Raw genomic sequence first — 6487 nt, 5'->3', positions numbered from 1 at the left:
GCCAAGTCGCCCAGGGTGTGGAGGAGGTAAGAAGCCATCATCCGTCCTTCCCCATCCCTGCTGTGATGAGCTCCACAAGCAGCTGAAGACACACGGGGGCAGCCTGGTGTGGGCCCCCAGTGGGTTGCCTGCGGGGTAGGGGCTGGGGGCATGGGTACCGAGAGACAGAGGGGGTCACAGGCAGGTTCTGTTCGGGGGCTCCCACTCCCCTGGGGTTTAGTGGCCTGGAACAGCTCCAAAAGCCACAGGTTCAGGGTCTGTGTCCCCTTCCTCCATCCTGTTTCTCTTGATGAGGTCTACTACTTAATGACAGTTGTTCTCAGCCTCAGGCCTCAATCAGAATCACCAGGCAACCCGGTAGGGGTGTGGATTCCTGGCTCATCCTATCCACGGGGCCCAAGCCTTGGTGCTCTTCACTAGCCCTCCCTTGATTTAGCCACACGGCGAAGCTTAAACACCACTGACTCAGAATACTGGTTTAGCCACCTTATAGAGACCAAAACTACAGCAACTTTAACAAGACAGGTTTATTTCTCGTGGAAAAGATGGGCTGGTCCAAGGAGCTAGGGTGATGTGACTCCCGAGCTGGTCCCCGGTAGAGTGACCAAGTGTCTCAGTTTGCCCAAACGGAGGGGCCTCCTAGGCCATGACACTTTCAGGGCTAAAACCAGCAAGTCCCGGGGAAACCGGTGTGATCTTGTGGGCACCGTCCAGGGAGGCTCTGCCGTTGCCCACGGCGGCCCTCCACCTGCATAGCGAGAGCGGGCTCAGCACCACAGAGCCCAGTTCTGCCCGGAAAGGGGAAAGAGGAAGTGGGGACAATGTCCTCCGGAGGCAGGTCTTAAGTGGTAGCTGTCTCTCCGGGCAGGGCCTCCCGCTAACAGCGCAGGGGGCTGTGCCCTCAACAAACACTCGGGGCTTCCGTAATTAAAGAGAATGAAGACTGGGACCCAAAGTAGGAGCTGCCTGTCCTTGTGGGGCCCCCAGGGACCGAGGGGGCCATTGTGAGTGCCCAGCCCCGTTCGGGCTCCCCATACCAACACGCCCGCCAGGAGGTACTGCCACCCCTGGGGTGAACCCTCGCTCCGTCCCACATCCGCGCTCCGGGAGTCCGGCTGCATGGTCCCCTGGGCTTTCCAGCAAGTCCTGTGAGGTGGGTACCACCGCCCTCTTTGCAGGGGTGAGACAGGAGGGCTCTGGGAGGAAGGGGGACCGGCCAGGGTCACTTGCTGGTGGGCGGCAGGGCTGGGATTTGAAGCCACGACTGACTGTCAGTCTGTGTCAGGATGGGAGAGCAGAGATGGTCCTCCGTCACTCCAACCCCTAAGCCCTCCACCCTCGCCCCTGCCCACGGCCAGAGGCCCCTGCCAGGCTCGGGTGGCAGCTGGCCAGGGGGCCAGTATAGGGTGAGGCTGCAAGCAGGCCCCCTCTCCTCAGCCTGGCTCCTGCAGCAGGCAGGTGTGTGGACAGGGGAGGTGGAAGGGGTCTGCTGGGTCCTGGGGGCGCCCCTCCCCCACTAAAAGACGGCTGCCCGCAGGCTGTGGGCCTTGCTGGGAAGCTAGAAGGCCAGAAGCAAGGTGAGGCTGGGAGCTGGGTGCAGGGTGGGGACCTGGCCACCGCCACCCACGACCACTTCATTTCCATCCCTCTGGGATTGGAGGGAAGAGGGAGGGGTCCCATCAGGTCTAGGGAAGAAAGGACAGCTAGCCCCAGGACAGGGTGAAGCTTTGAACACGTTTATTTGCGTCAGTCTGTAATGCATATACCCACACTGGAGGACATGATTCCAAGCTACAGAACACGGAGGACCCCATAGCAAGCCCCCCACCAGCACTACCACTCCGCGCCCCCCCCCCCCCGCCCCGCCCGGCCCTCACCAGCCTCAGCAGGGGAACCCGGCTCACTGCACACATGGAACAGACACCCTGTAGAATTAAATCGCCACCAGCTGACTGGCGGTCAGGGGGCCGCACCTAAGATCCTCCGGACCCTTTGGCGCGACGGCCCCAGCCTCCTCCTCCTGCCGCTGCTGCTGCTGCGGCTGAGAGGTGGCCACGGAGCAGTTTGCTGGGCCACAGGGGAAGGTGCTGGCTGCGGGGGTGGACCCCCCTCCCAGGCAGCCAGGGGTCCTGCACTGTGGGCGGCGGCCACACCCTCCTGCAGCCAGCAGCCCACCTCACCTCTCCCGTCCTCTCACACACCCACGTGCCGGTGGGGCTCGGGGAGAGCACTGGCTCGAGGCCACCCAGCCGGGCAGTGCCTGGTGACCTCAGACCCAGACCCGTCCGACCTGCCATCCAGGCTGTCCCGGAGCGTCTCTAAACACTGGGCCACGGAGGCAGGCACCTGAGGGACGCCCCCACTTCTCCCCAGAGGGTGCGGCCGGACCAGCGGGCCAGGCAGGCTCCGGGAAGGTCGGTCTCGTCTCCCCGGCGGGAGCGGGGCGCGCAAAGACCCTGCGCTCGGCCCTTCCCGGGGCCGGGCGCGCCGGGGGCTTACACGCGGAGGTCCCGCGAGACCTCCCCGCACCCCGCGCGTGGTGTGCGGGCGTCGTCCACCGGGTCCCTGTCCACTTTCTGTCCGCCAGGTCCCGGCTCCGTCCGCGCGCTCGCCCGACGGGGCCCGGGCTCCCGCGGCGCGGCTCCCAGCGCTCCCGGCGAGCCCGCCCGGCCGACCCTACCCGGGGCGCGGCCGCCGCGGCACCAGCTCCGGGGAAGGGGGTGGGGGGACGCCGTCGGGTCCCGGTGGGAATTCGGCGGACTTTCGAGAAGCGTGGGGCCCTCGGGCGCAGGAGCCAGGAAGCGTGGGCCGGCCGGCGCGCCCTCTGCCCGCGGTTCCCAGGCCCGGCCCCGGCGTGCGGGCGCGGGTGCGGAGCGGGGTCGGGCCGGCGGGGCGCCGCGCCCCCGCCCCTGCCCCTGCCGCCGGGCCGCGTCCGTCGCCGTCGCCGCCAGGCCCGCCGGGTCTAGTGGTCCTAAACATTTCACAATTGCGCTACAGAACTGTTGAACTGTTAAGAACCACTGGACCCAGCGCGCCGGGTGAAGTCCGCGGTCGGCCGCGCTGCGGAGAGAAAGCCCGGCCGCCCGCGCCCCGCCGCCCCTGCCGAGCCCCGCGAGCTCCGGCGGCGCGTCCCCTCGGCCCGCGCCACGCGTGGCCGGGCGGCTGCGTCCGTGCGGCGGCGGCGCCTTTTAAGCCACGCGGCCGCCCTCCCCCGCCTCCGGAATGCGACCGCGCCGCGCCGGCCCGACCGGTTTTTCCGGGCCGGGCGGCTCCCGGGCCGACGGGTCGCGCGGCGGGTCGTCCGCGGCCCGGGTACCTGCTCGGCGCGCCCGCGCGGGGGTGGCCCTGACTCACCGGCACCCCCCCCCCCGGCCCCGCCCGGCGTCCCCGCCTCCAGCGCCCGGCCGGGTGGCACCTGGCGTCCCCGGCTCCGCGCTGCGGGCCCGGGGACCACACCCGCTCCCTCCGGCCCGCCCCCTTCCCCCTCCTCCCCCCCCCCTCGCCGGCACCCGGACTCGCCGCAAGGGGCGGAGGCCGCCACCGGCCCAGCTGGGGCGCGGGGCGGCCGGGCAGGTGAGGCCCCAGCCGGCAGCGGCCCGAGTGCGTTCCCCGTCGTCGGGCGTGGGGAGGGGGAGGGGGGAGGGCAGAGGGCGCGGGCCGGACACGCCCATCCCTGCCCCTCTCACTTCAAAGGGAACTTCGTGGGAGGGGGGAACAAAGAGAAAGTGAAACTAGACGGAGGTCGAGAGGGAGGGAAGGAACGCGCCCAGCCGGTTTCTGGTTCTCAGACCCTGGTTCTCAGAGAGTAAGGAGGACAGCCCGCCCCCAGGGCCCGCGCTGGGAGCCCCGTGCTGCCCCCACCCCCCACCCGGGGCCACAGCCCACGCCATGCCCCCCTCCCCCCCAGCATGCGTCAGCACAGCCCCAGGCGCTCCGGCCCACTTAGTCACCTGGAGATGTTGGGGCCCGACCGGCAGCACCCTCGGGGGACTCTTGCAGGGAGCTGCCTGCTGCGGGCAAATGGGGGCTTGTGGGGGTCTAAGCTTTAGGAAAGAGAGAAAGTGTGGACGGAGGTAACCTGAAGTCCTCAGCCCTCATTTTGAGCCGCTGGTGTGGCCGCATGGGGGAGGGTGGCGGGGGCTGAGTTCAGGGCGACACACACACACACACACACACACACACACAGCCCCAGGAGACCAGCGTCCTCTTGGCTCAGGGGCCCGAGGTGGTCCCAAGCCAGGACGCCGCAGGCACCGAGTCACGATGGCCACTAGGCATTTTCACCAGCGCTGTTTGTGGTTTCGAGCCGTGCCCCTGCAAAGGGGGTAGCGAAGGTGTTCCTTTGCCATGTTGCAGCTGGAGAAAGGTTCACAGAGGGGCCGGGACTTCTCAGAGGCCAAACCGCTCTTGGTGGGGACCCAGTGCCCAGCACCGCGGCTGAGTGCACTGCCTGAGCATCTGTGTTTGAGGTCAGGCACCAGGACAGGGGTGGGGGATGGGATGGGGGGCACAGAGGCATGTGACCGAGGGGACAGAGCTTGGGAATTTCTCCCCGTCACCACCACTGCCATCACCACATGGGCCGGAAGAGTGCACCTCTGCGTCTCCAGCAACCGGGCGCAGCCCTGGTCCAGGGCAGACCCCTCCCCACATGCCCTTCCCCCCACCCCCCCCAATCCAGCAAAAGTGGGTCACTGTGTCCAGCACCAGACAGGACTGGTGACAGAAGGGTGACATTACAGGAACCTGTGGACCCCACTTGCAGCAGGAGATACTGAGGCGTGTCCCGAAAGGGAACGTCCTGCCATGAAGAGAAATGAGTGGGGTGGCCTGGGGGCCCTGAGAAGTCTGGCTTTATGATGGAAAACACTGGGTAAACACAGATAGTGGCCTAAGTGAGAAACAGATGTTTCCCAGAGATAACCCTGGGATCCCGGTGATCTGAGATGGGCCGCTGGGAGCTGAGGCCTCTCCCAAAGCGAAATTAGTGGGTGTGAGCAACGCAGGTCTCCTCCTGGTGCCACCGCCGAGACCCGGTGGGGCTCAGGACGCCTCCCACGTCTATCCGGCACCAGCTCCCACAGCTCACCCCAGCCCCCGTGCCGTGTCCCCCGGGGGCGCCTTCAAGAGGTGAGGAGGCTGCCCCAGTGCCAGGCGGGTCCATAGCCCGGTGTGCCAACGTGCAGCCTGAGCGCAGGACCGGGCCTTAGTTTCTTCAGCTGTGAAAGGGGAGGGAAGAGAAGCCCGTGCCCTTCCGGCAGCATAGTGGGGACGTAATCAGCTAGCACGTGGCGGAAGGTGACCCTCCCCTGCCATCCCCGAGTGGCCACTCCAGCTCACACGGTGCATGTTGGGACCCAGGGGACAGGCCCTTTGCTGCCCTGTTGCTACTGGGTGATTGTCAGAGGAGCTGACTACAGATCCACACCGGCCTCTTCCCAGGGACACAAAATGGCCCTGAGGAAGTTTCCAGGCATGCGCCTGTGACTTTCCACAGCTTTCCGAGACACACACGCCCAGCCCGGGAGCCGCTCCTTGTGGGGCTCTGCGTCCCACAGCTGTGTGCAGGGGCCCAAGAACTGGGGGCCTGTCCCCACCACCTGCCCTCGGCCGGGGGAGGAACGTGCTGTTCCCTCTGCCTGGCTGGCAGAGGCTTCTCACCTGTCGTCAGTGAGCCACCTGGGGAAGAGCCAGGCCAACATGTGCTCTCCCTGGGACACCCAGGACAGCGGGAGCGTCCACACCGGCAGGTTAGGGGGACGCTTCGCCACTGCCAGGTGGGGGAGGGTGTGGCCCTCACGGCCTGGGGCTCCTCGGGGTCTGAGGGAAGGGCGGGGTGCCGAGGGCTGTGAGCAAGCAGGGCCCAAGGGACGGCTGCTTCCAGTGAGTTGCTGTGCCCTGGAGGCAGAGAAGACACGGAGGGGCGCTGCCCCGAGGGACCTGAGAGGCAGCCTCCCCCAGACCTGTGTCGCACTGTCCCACCCCGCCCCCACCCCGGCAGCACAGCAGGTGCTCCTGACATCAAGCCCCCAGCTCCCTTCTTCCCCCACACCCCACTCTCGCGGCCTCCATCAGGGTGTGGGGCAAAGGCTCCTCGGGACCAGCCACGCTCAGGTGGTGTTACCTGGTTGTGCAAGGCCCGGGCACACCCGTGTCTGGGCGAGAATCTGGAAGGCCGCCAGCCAAGGTGCCAGCCCGGGCCTGGGAACCAGGCTGAGAAGCCTGGGGGTGCGGGTGGAGCCTCCCCCAGCCCGGCCCACCTGGGAGAGGCCCCAGCTGCACGGTGGGTGCCAAGGGCGAGCTCTTTGGGGTCACGCTTTTGCCCAATATCTACAGGGCACATGCCCTCAGGCTGGGCCCGGCTCTCCCAAGCCCCCAACCCAGGGGCCAGACGGATGGACGGGCAGACGGGAATCCTCAAGTGGGCCTTTAAAGAGCTTCCAAGGTGGTGGAGAACCTGGATGGAGGTATCCCCTCCCCCTTCTCC

The sequence above is a fragment of the Prionailurus viverrinus genome, chromosome B3 (assembly GCF_022837055.1).
Source record: "Prionailurus viverrinus isolate Anna chromosome B3, UM_Priviv_1.0, whole genome shotgun sequence".
NCBI classification, from domain to species: domain Eukaryota; kingdom Metazoa; phylum Chordata; class Mammalia; order Carnivora; family Felidae; genus Prionailurus; species Prionailurus viverrinus.
Note: the sequence above shows the minus strand (reverse complement) of the source record.